The sequence below is a fragment of the Acartia tonsa genome, chromosome 10 (assembly GCF_053477335.1).
Source record: "Acartia tonsa isolate MP-2025a chromosome 10, ASM5347733v1, whole genome shotgun sequence".
In the NCBI taxonomy this organism is placed as follows: Eukaryota; Metazoa; Arthropoda; class Copepoda; order Calanoida; family Acartiidae; genus Acartia; species Acartia tonsa.
In genome coordinates, this window is record NC_137269.1 from 10,137,772 (window position 1) to 10,154,513 (window position 16,742).

Sequence of the window (16,742 nt, forward strand, 5' to 3'; positions counted from 1 at the left end):
TGCTTCAGACACACATCCTGTTACTTTTGAATAAAGATAAACAATCTGGTTCTGTTACTCTCCCCTTTTTTGGGACGTAACCGCTGGTTTTATATAAACAAAAGAAAAATATAATTTAGTAAGAATGGATATATTATTGCTTGGATCTTACACCATATTTTCATGTTCTATAATAATGTTATCTCTGTAGCGGGCTAAAATAACGATATCCCACATCCCCCTTCTTTACCCCATTTCCTCCCCTCCTACTGGATAAACTGCCCGACCTATAAAAACGACGATATTTCTCCTGGTATAATATCCACGTATATTCTACATCCATTATATCTATACGTATATATATTAAGAGATATAAGTTTTCCGGAATTGTAATGTAGGGAGTAGATTTGAAATCTGCATCAAATTTTAAGGATTTTTTATAAAATTCGTTTTTTGTATAATTCTTTATCTAAAAGCGGAAATACAAATTAAGTTAATTAATTTTGGCATCTGTGATTGGTGGATTTAAAAAATCTGCGCTCTGATTGGATGTCGTACATCATTCAACCAATTAGAGCGCAGGTAGTTTAAAATCCACCTATCCTATTGGTCAAAATTAATTAACTTAAAATGTATTTTCGCTTTTAGATAAAGAATTTTACAAAAAACGAATTTTATAAAAAATCCTTAAAATTTGATGCAGATTTCAAATCTACTCCCTACATTAAAATTCCGGAAAACTTATATCTCTTAATATATATATAAGTATAGATTACATACATATTTGCACGTTCATAAGTATAACTTTATCTTGGCTAACAAAACTAGCGTCCGTATTCATGAAATTGACTAATTAGTTAGGACATTATCAGCGAAGTTTTCCTTCATTTGGCCATGCTCGTCCGTACGTAATGTATAGCTCTTATCGTTAAAAAAAAAACATGTTAATATTGTCCTAGCAATTTCAAACTTTACATGCCCATTCCAGTTGTAGTTAAGAACGATGTAATAAAGCCTAGCAACTTTATATTCTTTGTAGAATATAATTATGAATTATCTTCTTCAATTAATTATTCATCTGATTGCCTCTAGGGGAGTAGTCGCTAGTTTTTACCAAAAAATATAAGAGATGTTTAATGAATGCGGGCTACAAGTTTACAAGTTATTAATTACCTTTCCCTTGTCTCGTGTTTTCAACATTTTACCTTGTTTCCGCACATTTAACACTTTGTCGGACATTTCCACAGTCAAATGCTTTGTTTAGGTCAAACTGCAAACGAAAGTGAAATGCTTTCTTGAGGTCAAACTGTATATTAAAGCTTATTTACTACCAATTACAACCAATTGCAGACTTTTCAACAAAAAGATTCGGTCTGTCTGTAATGTTAATTTATGCATGTTAAAATTGTTAAAATTTTGAACTTCGTGATTCGCTACTACTTTAAACCAATTGATTTTGACATAATTTTAAAAATATGTTGTTACATCACTATGAGTTTTGTAATTGTGATTCTCTAAATAATTAACTAATTTTAAACTTTTTTTCAGGTAAGACTTACTAACAGAGCTGGGAAAATCATTGAAAAAAAATAATAAGTTTAAATATTAGAACACAACCAGTTCACAACAAACCAACAAAATTAGCCAAAGTTAATCTTTAGTTACCAGTGAATCTACAGTCCAGTTTCCTGCCCCTCCCTACTTATTTCTAGGTAAAACACCAAACATTATCATGATTTTCTTTGAAAAAAATAAATAGATAAGAAGTTTAATTAATTTTGTATTGTATTTTACTTAAAACTAAAGTTGAACAGCAAAGTGTAAAGTTTTGAAAAATGTCCCAGAAAATTGCGTCGTCTTTGAACACTAAATCCAAGGATTAGAACCTACATTCAAACATTTTAAAAGGCTGTAAAGATTTTTCTCGTATTCATTCGAATCCGGTGGATAAGAACCGATTCTCATCTACACAAAAAAACTATGTCTAGCATCGCATTAAATCCAGCTTTCTACGAGTATAAAAATGTACAATCATAAGATTAAAACCATTTTTAGCCCGTGCCTTCGGCATCTCGAGGCTAAAAAAACTGGTTTTAATCTTATATACATTCTATATCCGCGGAAAGCTGTTTACAATACGAAGCGAGAAATAACTAATATTGTTCTTTGTCCCTTTTCACCCTCAGAGATATAAAGAGATATGAAATGGACGATAAATTGATGAACATCCCTATAATGTAAAGCAAGATCAACCCTCCTGTATATTAAAATTAATGGTTTAAACATTTGAACACTGATACATAATAAACGAACCAATCAAAATGTTACAAAAGTACTTAAAGTTTTGAAGCCCACTAAACGTCATTAAAAACTTTGGGTACTGGTGTAATTAAGAGTCAGATATCCTTTCCTTCCATGTTTAAATCCAGAATCAATAATTTAAAAAAAATATTTTATCAAAATTTGTTTATATTAGTATATTAGTCCTCTGTCTTTGACACAGGATTTCACTCAGTTAGGGAAATTAAGCATAAATACTCAAGTTTAATGACCTTTAATAGTTTTTAAGATTATTTGGATAAAGCAAAATCAAGAAATAAAACAGAAAATTTGGTTTGCAATACTTTTGTGAAAAACGCAATTAATTTGAAATATTATATTTATGTACTTTCTGCCTGCTAATGATTATTGAGTTGCTGCGCTTTTTAAAAATTATATCTAACTTTAGGACAATTCTAACAAGCATAGATTATTTATCAGAGCTCTTCGCTATGGATGGACTGACTAACTGATCATAATTATAGAAAAACATTTTAGCTTTTAGAATTTAAATATTTTTTGAAAAGCTCCAAGCCCCCTAACTGTTAGTTCAGCTTTTGTATGGGAAGTACGAATTTGTCATGTTTTAAATTTGGCCATATTAATTATATATTCTTTAGTCCTAACCTTCCACATACAGTGTTAAACTAGTTTTTTAATGCAAAATTTTATTAACTTTTTTTATCAACGATAAAAATATTTCTTAAAACTCATAACAGTTATTTTTAGTCTACAGAAGGGGTAATTTTGTTTATCAAATCTGTCGTTCAATATCTTATTATTTAAGACAGCGTGGGCAGAGCTATGCCAAAAATATGATTCAATATATTTTTTCCTAATAAACACTCAACTAGTGTTTCTTAGTGTTCAAAAGAATTTATATTTTTTAATGTTTAAATTATATATAGAGGAGCTTCATTAAAAACAAGGCTGCCAACATCTGTAAAAGCAAAGCTCTAAAATCAGACAGGACAAACAAACATTAACACTTGTAGAGTATCATAACTTAATAAGCAGAATAATAATATATATGAGTCTAAACAAAATCGTAAGTAAATTTGTTCCAAAATCGCGTATATACAGGAAACTGTTAAAAGACATATTTAAATTTTTAGAGCTTGATTATAGAGATTTTTTGTTTGAAATATTTTACCTCATTGTCCTATGGGTTATTGTTTCACAAATACTTATTTCATAAAAAAAAAATTTCCGTAAAAACGACGGCATGTTTTAAATGGACGTACGGACTTTCTAGCAACGATTATAGAGTTGCTATACTTAATAAATTATAAACTATTGTTATAGAAATCATCATGTTATTTTTAAGATGACTGAATTAACGGTAAAGCTATCTTTTGCATACAGACGGACGTAAAACCTTAGTTTTTCGCAAAAAAGAAACATTTTTTTTACAAAATGTTTTTATCTAGTTTTATCTTGTAATTTTTTATTGTACCTTGTTATATCAATATCATAGTTATATCTAAAAATATAATTTCATTTCAACATACACATATCAGTAGTCATTCTTAGTTTTAGTACATTTTTTTGTAGTAGGGGGGTAGGGGGGGGGGCGGGGGGGTATATTTCTATGAGCGATTTCTAAAAGGAGGGCAGGGGTATTTTACTTTTCTATTAGGATTTAGCATAAAAACCTAATTGTGAATATGATTTTTATCTTCTTTGAAGATTCCTGTGACAGTGAAAGACAATATAGAAATGTGCAAAAATGTATGCAAATAAAAACATAGAATTTTGCCATAAATAATTTATAAAGCTCTTTATAGTGCCTGACATCGTACAAAATAAATGACCAATAATAGTCCAATACACGGACTAAATTACCAATGGCAGGCCAGTATGCATTTTAATTGACAAATGGTAGGCACTGACAGACAGACAAATTGAATTATAGATTAGCTCCACTACTAAAAAAAATCAAATAAAGTAAAATTGAAAATACGAGAGAGGAAAAAAATGAAAAATGTTTACACATGTGTTTTGAAAAAATTGAAATCTTTTTACATTTTTTTTTCTAATTTCCGCGGCTAATCGACTTCTGTGTAGTGAAACTTTGTGCTACTCAGAATCAGCGAGGGAGGGGACAGTAGGCTGTTTATTACACTAGTCCCCAAAGTTTTATAAAGCGTTGGTTTAACAACTTTGGGGACTTTTGTTGACAGTTTGTTTCATAAAGCTATGTGTCAGAACGTTTAAACCACTAATTGTAATCTACAGAAGGGGTTATTTTGTGTATCATCATTGGGGATGTACGTCAATTTATCGGTCATTGTCTTATCCATTAAAAACCCTGAGTGAAACTTTGTGTTACTCAGAAGAATCCTTGAACAGCGTGTTTAAACAAGGATAATAACTTCATAAAAAGGCAAAGCTCAAACAACCAAAACAATGCTGAGGTGTACAAACATTTTAGCAAAAAACACAATGGCAGATAAATTGATGTACATCCCCAGTAATGATAGTCAAAATTACCACTTCGGAAAGTTAATATTGTTGGTTGAAAAGTTTAGTCCAGTTTGTAGCAACGATTATGGTATAGGAAAATACTCTCCTATTAAACCATTAAACCGATTGAGTTCTCCAATTAAGAAAGTTTTACATAGGTCTAAATTTTTATTTGGAATGGTTCTAAGCTATTTATCTGCCCTTCCTCTCTTAGATGCTGGAAGTGCAGCCGCTATTTCTTCAACATGAAATATTTAATGTATTCGGGTAATCCAATAAATTTGTTGAAAAACAGCTTGATACAGGATAATGTTTATGGACATATTTACATTTCTAGGACTCGATTATAGAGTTGCTTCGCTTATAACATTATACTTTGTTGTCCCAGGAATCAATATACCAAAAATCAGATCAATCGGTTAATTAGATCACATAAACATTTACTGATAAAAAAGTAAAAAAATCAACATTTTTAAAATGGACGTACGTACATTCTGGTAATGATTATAGAGTTGCTACGCTTTCTAATTCGTACCTAACTACTAAAGAAATCAACATGCAGAGTTTGAAATCGATAGGACAATTCTAACATGCCTAAATTAACGAAAAATAGCTATCCGTTTCGGTTGGACGTACGGACTCTAATTATAGAAAAGCTTCGATTTTGAAAAGAAGTAAAGAACAGTCACAGTTAAAGAGTAGATGTGTCCCTAAAAGATTGAAAATGTAAAAATTATCCATATGTATTTTTTCTTTCTCTAGATTGACAGGCGGATATTTGCTATTATTAATATTTTATATTAATAATGAAATCATAGATATTTGAATATACTAACTCAAATATTTTCAATAATCTGAGGTGAATTCTTTAAAAAAATTGCCTCGCTAAAATCAGCGAGGCTCACTAAAAATTTGGAGGGGATAATTATGCCTTACTAAAATTTTAATTTCTGAAATATGAAGTGTCAAGTCTCTTTAAGTTCTCTTGTTTGTTAGAATGCTTCGCCTCTTTTGAATGTTGTTATCCCTGCTATCTTAGTTCGCCCGTTAATTTTCACCAGGTAAAGCAAATAGAGAGAGTGAGAGAGATAGAAAGGGTGTGTGTGTGAGAGAGAAAGAGAGAGAGAAAGAGAGAGAGAGAGAGACAGAGAGAGAGAGAGAGAGAGAGAGAGAGAGAGAGAGAGAGAGAGAGAGAAAGAGAGAGAGAAAGAGAGAGAGAGAGAGAGAGAGAGAGAGAGAGAGAAAGATAAAGAGTGAGAAAGATAGATAGATAGACTGAGAGAGTAATAAGATAAATGTTAAAAAATGTTGCGTCTCTAGATCTGTAAAAGATTTTTAACAAATCTATGAGTTTAATAATTTGTACTAGTCTCGCATTAGCATAGAAAAATATAGAATTTCACTGAAAAATATTTTTTTAAAGTAAGATTTTAAACATCTAAATTTATGTAATATTATGGACAAGATATTATGACTACATACTTACATTCTTACATACAAGTAACAGGATGTTTGCGAGTCTATCTGTATGTCTGTGTGTACCAAAGGATCTTGCTAACCGCTGGACCAATTTGGTTTATCTTTACAGTAAAGCTTTTCATAGATTCTGGAATGTTTTAGACTATTTTGGGGGAGGGTAACTGCACCCTGTAAAAAGCTCCCCCCCCCCCCCACCGTCAAAAAAACTATAATATAAAGTGGAGGTTCGACTCCCCCTCCTTCCCTGCCCCTAGAGGCCTCTAGGGGAGTAGCATCTAGCTGATATAAAAAATACATGATAGTAGCCAAATTAATAATTACTTGGATACTATGCATTAATTCATATCCAATACTAGCTAGCTACAATATAAATGTACATTAATAATATCTTTTGATACTATGTTGCTTATTTGAAAAAAACGCAAGGATAACAAAATACGTAACTAGCAAAGCATAAAAATCATTGATGGACTAACAGACAGAGTTAGTTATGAGAAATCTTATTGGATGATTATTATAGGTATGTCTTTTGTTGCATGAACGGCAGACTTATGGAACTAGTAGGTTTTATACTCGATACTTTTTGGCGAGGGATGTCTTTTTATAAAATCAGATTATGGAAAGAAAACGAAGTAGGTGATTACGTCGTTTTTTCACAGAAGCTTTTCTCCTATTTCTAGTCCCCGCAAGGGTTACTAAACCCTGCGGGATATTAACATTTATCTTACCTAACCTAAAATAACATATCAAAATTTACTCTGAAAATACGACAAAACCCGCTACTTGGTTTTCTTTCCATGATCCAAAAAATCTTCAATAAAAGATGATAAAACTGACAGACGTACTAACGGACATACAAGGTGAACTAAATAGTAGTATGTATTCGTAGTTATAAGTTACAAAATAAGCTACCTGTCTATTGGTCTATAGCGGTGAATGCTGTTAACTAAAACTGACATTTAGTAATGTTCTTAGAGGCCAAGACGGGGGGTAGGAAAATTAAGGGGGGAGGGGATCAAGGGTATTCTTCAGGGGGTTGTTATATATATATTCTAAATTTAGGGTGTCTAGGGATACCCCCCCCCCTCCCTTCCACCAGGCACCTATATGTCCAGGAAGTATCATGCACAAATTCTGGAATGGCGTCAACGCATTAACTTTGTGTAAAGTACAAATTATGAAATACAAGAATGTTTTCTTACATTTATAGCACGGCTTTAAATTTAGACTTTTTTGTAAATCAACCTTACTTACAGTTACAATAATTTGTAGGAAGACAAAGTGTCTCAAAAATCAGCCATGTGACGTCTTAAAAATGAGGGAGATGGTATGAGAAGTAGAAAAGAAAAACCCTAAAAAAGAGATGGATAATCCCTGATTTTTTGAGACACTTTGTCACATTACGAATAATTTTAGTATGACTTTTAAGATTAAGTTTATCATTTGTTTTTTACTTTGTGATATTAAAAAGAGGGTGGTGGTAACAACCCCCCCCCCCCCCCGGAAAAGGAGAATACACTGTTTCCTAACAAATATACTTTTTATAAGTATTAATAAGTTTTTTCCCACTTATACCTAGTCGCAAGAATCTTTAATTTATTTTCTTCTTTTTAAAACAAAGATAACCGCACATATGAAAGGACAAACGAACATGAGCTAATTCTACAAAATATCTGCACCTCTAATAAATACTTACATTTTGTCCGCAAACATAGATTAATTTATTTTAAATCATTTTCGCAAGCACCGAGTAATTTATCACAAACTTTTAACTTAAAATGACCAAAATTTTAAAACATTATCTCTTAAGCAACGAAAAAAATCCCTACTTTCTCGTTTTCCTTCTAATTCAAAAGTAAAAAAAAGTTATAAATATTTTTCAAATAGCATTTTAAACTTAGTTCTAAAAAGATTTGCTGTCAAAAGTTATAAATTGAGCATAGATTTTGCTGTCAAAAATATAACGCTACATTTCTTTGAAAAATGCGTAATGACATTAATATTCAATTTATTTGTTTTAAATTATTTTTAATTCTTAATATTATTGAATTAAATCTATAAAAAATATCAAATATATTTTTAACTTTGACACCATTCAACTGTAGCGAAACTCGTTTACTTAAAGTATTTTATTGACATTCAAAGCAAGCCATACAGTAGAAACTCATTCATAATTTATATCTTCATTTGAAATTTTAGACGTCTATCTACATTATGAGCCAAGAAAATCTTGCTTTTGTATTAACGTAACGGCAGATCTTTAGTTATAGAGCTGCAGTTTTTTTTGTATCTAATGGAGTGTGTTTGTGTGTGTGTATGTGTGTGTTTTGTATTGACAAGGTGACCTAAATTTGTTTGGAATGTTTATGGTGTGACCTCACTTCCGCGAAAGTCATCAGATAGGCATAATATAACAAAACCACAAGTTTCCCCTTACCTTTTTAAAAGCAAAGCTTTTCTATAAATAGGGTCGGTTCGTACATCCATACGTCCGGAACGGATTGTTTTTTTAGTTAATTTAGGCATTTCAGTTGCACGGTGATTCCTTTAGTAGTTGGGTACGATTTAGAAAGCGGAGCAACTCTATGATTCCTGTAGTAGTTAGGTACGATTTATAATAATACATGCGGAAGTATATGCCCATCAATATTTTCTATCAAGTTGAACAGGATATAATTATACATGTGGAAATATATACCCACCAATATTTTCTATCAAGTTGAACAGGATATAATAATACATGGGGAAGTATATGCCCACCAATAATTTCTATCAAGTTGAACAGGATATAATAATACATGTGGAAATATATACCCACCAATAATTTATATCAAGTTGAATAGGATATAATAATACATGGGGAAGTATATGCCCACCAATAATTTCTATCAAGTTGAACAGGATATAATAATACATGGGGAAGTATGTATATGCCCACTAATTATTTCTATCAAGTTGAATAGGATATAATAATACATGTGGAAATATATACCCACCAATAATTTATATCAAGTTGAACAGGATATAATAATACATGCGGAAGTATATGCATACCAATAATTTCTATCAAGTTGAACAGAATATAATAATACATGGGGAAGTATATGCCCACCTATATTTTCTATCAAGTTGAACAGGATATAATAATACATGGGGAAGTATATGCCCACCAATAATTTATATCAAGTTGAACAGGATATAATAATACATGTGGAAGTATATGCCCACCAATAATTTATATCAAGTTGAACAGGATATAATAATACATGGGGAAGTATATGCATACCAATAATTTCTATCAAGTTGAACAGGATATAATGATACATGCGGAAGTATATGCATACCAATAATTTATATCAAGTTGAACAGGATATAATAATACATGGGGAAGTATATGCATACCAATAATTTATATCAAGTTGAACAGGATATAATAATACATGCGGAAGTATATGCATACCAATAATTTCTATCAAGTTGAACAGAATATAATAATACATGGGGAAGTATATGCCCACCTATATTTTCTATCAAGTTGAACAGGATATAATAATACATGCGGAAGTATATGCATACCAATAATTTCTATCAAGTTGAACAGGATATAATAAAACATGGGAAGTATATGCCCACCAATAATTTCTATCAAGTTGAACAGGATATAATAATACATGCAGAAATATATGCCCACCAATAATTTCTATCAAGTTAAACAGGATATAATTATACATGTGAAAATATATGCCCACCAATAATTTCTATCAAGTTGAACAGGATATAATAATACATGCGGAAGTATATGCCCACCAATAATTTCTATCAAGTTGAACAGAATATAATTATACATGTGGAAGTATATGCACACCAATAATTTCTATCAAGTTGAACAGAATATAATAATACATGGGGAAGTATATGCACACCAATAATTTATATCAAGTTGAACAGGATATAATAATACATGTGGAAATATATACCCACCAATAATTTCTATCAAGTTGAACAGGATATAATAATACATGCGGAAGTATATGCATACCAATAATTTCTATCAAGTTGAACAGGATATAATAAAACATGGGGAAGTATATGCCCACCAATAATTTCTATCAAGTTGAACAGGATATAATAATACATGCAGAAATATATGCCCACCAATAATTTCTATCAAGTTAAACAGGATATAATTATACATGTGAAAATATATGCCCACCAATAATTTCTATCAAGTTGAACAGGATATAATAATACATGCGGAAGTATATGCCCACCAATAATTTCTATCAAGTTGAACAGAATATAATTATACATGTGGAAGTATATGCACACCAATAATTTCTATCAAGTTGAACAGAATATAATAATACATGGGGAAGTATATGCACACCAATAATTTATATCAAGTTGAACAGGATATAATAATACATGTGGAAATATATACCCACCAATAATTTATATCAAGTTGAACAGGATATAATAATACATGGGGAAGTATATGCATACCAATAATTTCTATCAAGTTGAACAGGATATAATAATACATGGGGAAGTATATGCATACCAATAATTTATATCAAGTTGAACAGGATATAATAATACATGTGGAAATATATACCCACCAATAATTTATATCAAGTTGAACAGGATATAATAATACATGGGGAAGTATATGCATACCAATAATTTCTATCAAGTTGAATAGGATATAATAATACATGCGGAAATATATGCACACCAATAATTTCTATCAAGTTGAACAGGATATAATAATACATGCAGAAATATATGCCCACCAATAATTTCTATCAAGTTAAACAGGATATAATTATACATGTGAAAATATATGCCCACCAATAATTTCTATCAAGTTGAACAGGATATAATAATACATGCGGAAGTATATGCCCACCAATAATTTCTATCAAGTTGAACAGAATATAATTATACATGTGGAAGTATATGCACACCAATAATTTCTATCAAGTTGAACAGAATATAATAATACATGGGGAAGTATATGCACACCAATAATTTATATCAAGTTGAACAGGATATAATAATACATGCGGAAATATATGCACACCAATAATTTCTATCAAGTTGGACAGAATATAATAATGCATGCGGAAATATATGCACACCAATAATTTCTATAAAGTTGAACAGGATGTAATAATACATGGGGAAGTATATACCCATCAATAATTTCTATCAAGTTGAACAGGATATAATAATACATGCGGAAGTATATACCCACCAATAATTTATATCAAGTTGAACAGGATATAATAATACATGCGGAAGTATATACCCACCAATAATTTCTATCAAGTTGAACAGGATATAATAATACATGGGATTGGGGAAGTATATGCACACCAATAATTTCTATCAAGTTGAACAGGATATAATAATACATGCGGAAGTATATGCCCACCAATATTTTCTATCAAGTTGAACAGGATATAATAATACATGCGGAAGTATATACCCATCAATATTTTCTATCAAGTTGAACAGATTTTCAAAGAAATTAGACATATTTCAAACAATGTAACCAAAATAATTGCCTAAAACAGCTACCTAATGAATAAATAAAAAATATTTTCTTTTTTAGCAATCTAAATTATTCAAAAGCCTTTAAATTTAAAGTGTATTATTATGGGATCATAAGGGATAAGACAATTGACGGTAAATTATTGTACACCCCCAATCACGATAATCAAAATTGTTTAAAAGTTCGGACACAGAAGGATTGTACAACCCAACTAAGATTTAAGCACCCAAAATTTATAAGTCTACAAATGAGAGATCTTGTTTATAAAAGTTTGAGTACCAATATATTTTATAGTGAGATATAGAGTGAGAGATACTACGTAGATACAACAGACTATGGGACGCACAGACATAAACTAGTTAAAGAGTAGCTATGCCTATATACATTACATAATTTTTTATATGTCATTACAAAAACACCTGTTCAGATCAAAAATGATTTTGATGATAAGCTAGCAAAATTTACCCATAATATTTCATGTTTTCGGCCACATGGAGTATAGATATTGAAAAAAAGGACGAGTATGTCAAAATATCTTATCCTTATAATAAAGTAAAAGGATGTTTGTCTGTCTGTTTGTTTGTACCGAAAGATCTCGCTAACTGCTGAGCCGATAGGGTTCTTCTTAACAGGGTAGCTTTTCATAGGTAAGGTTTATAACTATTTTGGAGGAGGGTAACACCAACCCACCAAGAGAAATCACCAAGAAATCGAATATCTTTGTAAATATTCGTAGAGACTTGAACACAACATAGAAATCGCACAATTTATTCTTTAACTTTTTATTTAGCCGTTGGAATTCAATTTCCCTCTTCTCAAGTTCTCCTAGAGGCCTCTAGGGGCTTAGCTTATATTAAAAAGTAAGTCTGACCGTCTGTCTGATTGAAGTTAAATATCTCGGTAACCGCTGAACCGAATGGGCTTTTCTCTTCAGGGAACATTGACACTGGTTGTTCGGCGTTGGTTTTAAGCTATTTTGTTAGAGGATGGGACACTTCAAACCCCAAAAAGAAAAAATATCCTCCTCAGTCCTCTCAAGTAAAAAAGTAAAGTAAACGTTTCGACTTATTGTCCACTGTCTTATACCCGCAAGATCTCATTGTCGAATCCTTATCCCAACTCCTGATATGATGTTAGGACTATTTAAATCTGTTTCTTGTGTCGCGTTGGTGGAATTTATGATTTGATAATTCTTTAATGTATTTCCTACTTTAGATAAGCTCACTTTTTAACCCACAGATAACACATTAAAAGGGACATATCGACTTTTTAACAGCGAAGCTTTTTTTACATTTAAAGTCTGTCAGTTTGTCTATCATTTTTTTAGGCATTTTTTTACTCCCCTATCGTTTTCAAATGTTTTAGTATCTGTAACAATTAGATACAATTAGGGCTCGGCAGCTGTGCATAAGCCAGGGCTCGGCAGCTGAGCATCAGCCTCAAGTTTTAACCTGTTTGGTTGCTTTAATTTAAAAAAAAAGAGATATTGGAATGTTTTTAAAATGTTGCGTTGCTGCCGAGCCCTGGCTAATTCTACCTCTAATGGCTAAAAATTAATTTTTTAACAAAATCTAAAACACAACGACGGGAATCAAGATGAGGAGGGGGGGGGTGGTCCAACGATTCAGAGGATTATAACGCAATTTTTTTTTATTTTAAAAGAGTCTGTTGAGTCATTCTATTTTTATTGCACGTACAGTTAAGCATAAATACTATTTGATAAACCGAATTTAACCATAGAAAACTATATTTAGATAATTAAAGTATTCTCATTTAAAGAATTACGAAATATAGTCGACCTATAAAAAATTCAGTTACATTGGCTAAGATTGACCATTAAAAAATATCAAGCATAATAATCTTTATTAAGCTGATTAAATAAAGAGCTCAATTGGTTTTTAATTTCTTGTTTTGTTTAAGCTTACCAGTGCGGTTAAGCTATTTGATTCGTTGTCTTTAGTACTTTTGGTAGTAGCTACTCAATAATACACCTTGTCTGTCCGTCAGTCAGTCTGTGTGGCTATTGTGGAAATGTGGGTTTATCGACTTCTATTGAAGATAGACAGCTGAAATTTTCAGTAAAAACTCCAATGACAATTGCCTGTCTTTTGCTTGTCATGCTTCAAAAGACAAAATTGTTTAGGGCTTCTACAATCTAAATATTATCTTTCTTTCTTTTCCATTCTATTATTTTTTTGTGTTTCGCTACTTATGGATGTTGTCATCCTTGTTTGTATTTGAGTACAATACATTGAATCTAACAAAAAAAACATTTGTCGCTGAAAAAATAAATCTATTTTTAAATATAATTTCTTTATGTAAACAGAAATTGTATTCATTCATAACAATTCTGCTTACAATTTTGCACATTTGCTAAAGCCTTGTCATATTAAAATTAATGATAATAATTATGTTTTTTTAAATATAAGGTTAAAGAGTAAATTACCCACAAGCCCTAATTAAAGTGTCAAGGGAAATGATGGGAAGGATGCAAAAGTCGAATACGCGTCACACGAAAGACGTTAAAAATGGTTTCTACATGCTCTGGTCGGCGCAGGACATCAAAGAGTTTGAGTAGGGGGATCTAACTAAGTACTGACCCAAATCATAGAAATGCTTCGCGAACCTAGTATTAGTGTCGGACTGATTATGACGTAAGAAAAAAGATTAGCCAATGAGAGGCCACTATAAATTTTACCATTGGTCAATAATGGCCTCTCATTGGCTAATTTTTTTTCTTACGTCATAATCAGTCCGACAGTAATACTAGGTTCTGCTTCGCTTTAAAAACAAAAATAAAACTTTAGTTATGTACTTTTAAAATTATAACTCAGATATACCGAGCATTTTCTAGTTATATTCTAATTCTTTGCAAGAAATATAGAAAATATACATCCCTTTTACTACTTAAATTGACATTGAAAGATCAATCTGAACGTATTATTGGTTAGACCGTGTACATATTTTTGTACAAAAAGCTAGTATTTTTATTTCAATTATTTAAGAAGTTTACTTGATTTTATTAGTAGAAGCATTGTTAGGGAAATCATCGCTAACTTGATATGATTGAGTCTAAAGGACTAATTATAAACAAGTTATTCGTCTGCTTTAAATCTTTTTTTTAAGATTGATGGATTATATTGCCTGATTGTCCACCTAGGGTAATAAATCTACTTATTACTAAGAATAGTAAACTTTGACTGTCTATATTTATGTATATGCAATTTGGGATATCTTAACTTAATGGCGTTTACATGGGGTGGAAAGGATTGGCTCATTGTTTTTTTATTACAAAAGTCAAACAAACAAATTTTGGTTTTAAAAAAGACTGAAAAATTTAAATTTTTATTATGATTTTTAACACTCCCCTCCTTAAAATCAATGGGGTGTGAGGTTTAGGGGGTATAACTGTAGTGATAAGCCCTATAGGATAAGGACGAAGCCGCTTGGAAGAAAAGTTTTAAGGATCATATGGAAGACTGTTATGATAAGTTGGCTGACATTACCAGATAATGGATAAGGCTCCGAGGTTTTACTTTACACCATGATACAATATAATTTTCTGTACAATATTTATAACTAGCGGATACGCCCCTAGAAGCCTTTAGGGGCAATTAAGTGAATTTTAGATTATATTTTTAAAAGGAAAATGTAACAAAATTTTTTTAGGGTTATTTTTTCTAAGGTCAACTTCTCTTGGGAGGGTTGAAGTATCTTCCCACAAAATAGTTATGAACCTTCTCTAGACCTAAAAGACCTAAATTCACTGTATATAGATCCAGCATTTAGAGAGATCTTAAAGTACAGACAGATAAACATCCTGTTACTTTTAAACACGTATATTTCGCTAAAGCGTGTATCTAAGTATACATGAGTTTAAAATCACAAAGGATAACTTAGATAAGTATAACTTTTTCCAGAGTAATTTAGTTTGAAAATGAGTGGTTTCATAGTTAGGACATTAGTAAAAATAGATTTGGGAATTGGCATTTTAAAGGGAAAAATGCTTAAAAGCTTTAAGATTGTTTTTTTTTAAGTTTATACATTCCTAATTATAGATAATATTAGTGAGGCATATACCCAGACTGAAAGGCAACTCAAACAAACAAAAACAAAAAATATAGTTTGTTTGTCTGTCCGTCTGTCTGTTTGTCCGTGCAAGTTTCAAAGGTTAAGTTATTTGTCATATGAAAAAGCTGGGATAAGTGTCAGAAATTGTCAAATAAACAAGTTTAAAAGTTGAGTCAGAAGTAATGAACATTTCAAACTTGTCTTATTATGACATCTTATAGGAGAAAGTACAATTTTTAAAAAAAAATTATTTCCCATTGAAATCAAACATTCGCATGTCTCATTCAAAAATTTTAGTGACAAATTTAGAATTTGGAAAATTCATAGTTCTTTTAACAAAACAAAAATTTGACCTCTAATATTAGCACAAGAACAAATGAACAAAATGAAAATGGTTGCTGTAAAACTTTGGACACCTAATCAAGATTCCAGACTCGAAAGTTTTTAAGCCAAATAATGAGAGATCGTGTTTACAAATCTTTTGGGGACCAGTATAATTTACAGTCCTTTGCCAATCAAAATTGATACACATCGTTTACTCTTTTACAAAAAAAATAAAAATACAGTTTATTAGTAGCGAAGCTACTCTATAACTCACGTTGTCTGTCCGTCAGTCCGTCACGCTATTGGGAAATATGATTTTCTAAGGAACTAGTAAAGTTAGACAGCTGTACATTGTTTTGTCCGTCTGTCTGTCGGTCACGCTTCAAAAGTCTCGCAATTTTCTGTGAGTTGATTTCTCTTTTTCCATTTCTTTGTTATGATAACTGATCGTCTTGCAAGAATGGATTTATAATTACATGGATGTTTCACCAGATTTTCGTGTGCTAAACTAGCGATACCCTCCATCCACCCCCATTACCAAATCCAA

The 16,742-nt window shown here is 31.1% G+C and overlaps 2 protein-coding genes across 4 annotated transcripts in view; both read left to right on the forward strand.

Annotated features, from left to right (window-relative positions):
* Window positions 1–16,742, forward strand: part of LOC145329363 (pyrroline-5-carboxylate reductase-like) — a 400,948-nt gene that overhangs the window by 57,061 nt on the left and 327,145 nt on the right. The gene's annotated exons all lie outside the window — the stretch shown is intronic.
* LOC145329359 (diuretic hormone receptor-like) overlaps window positions 1–16,742 on the forward strand; it is a 117,563-nt gene that overhangs the window by 19,656 nt on the left and 81,165 nt on the right. The gene's annotated exons all lie outside the window — the stretch shown is intronic.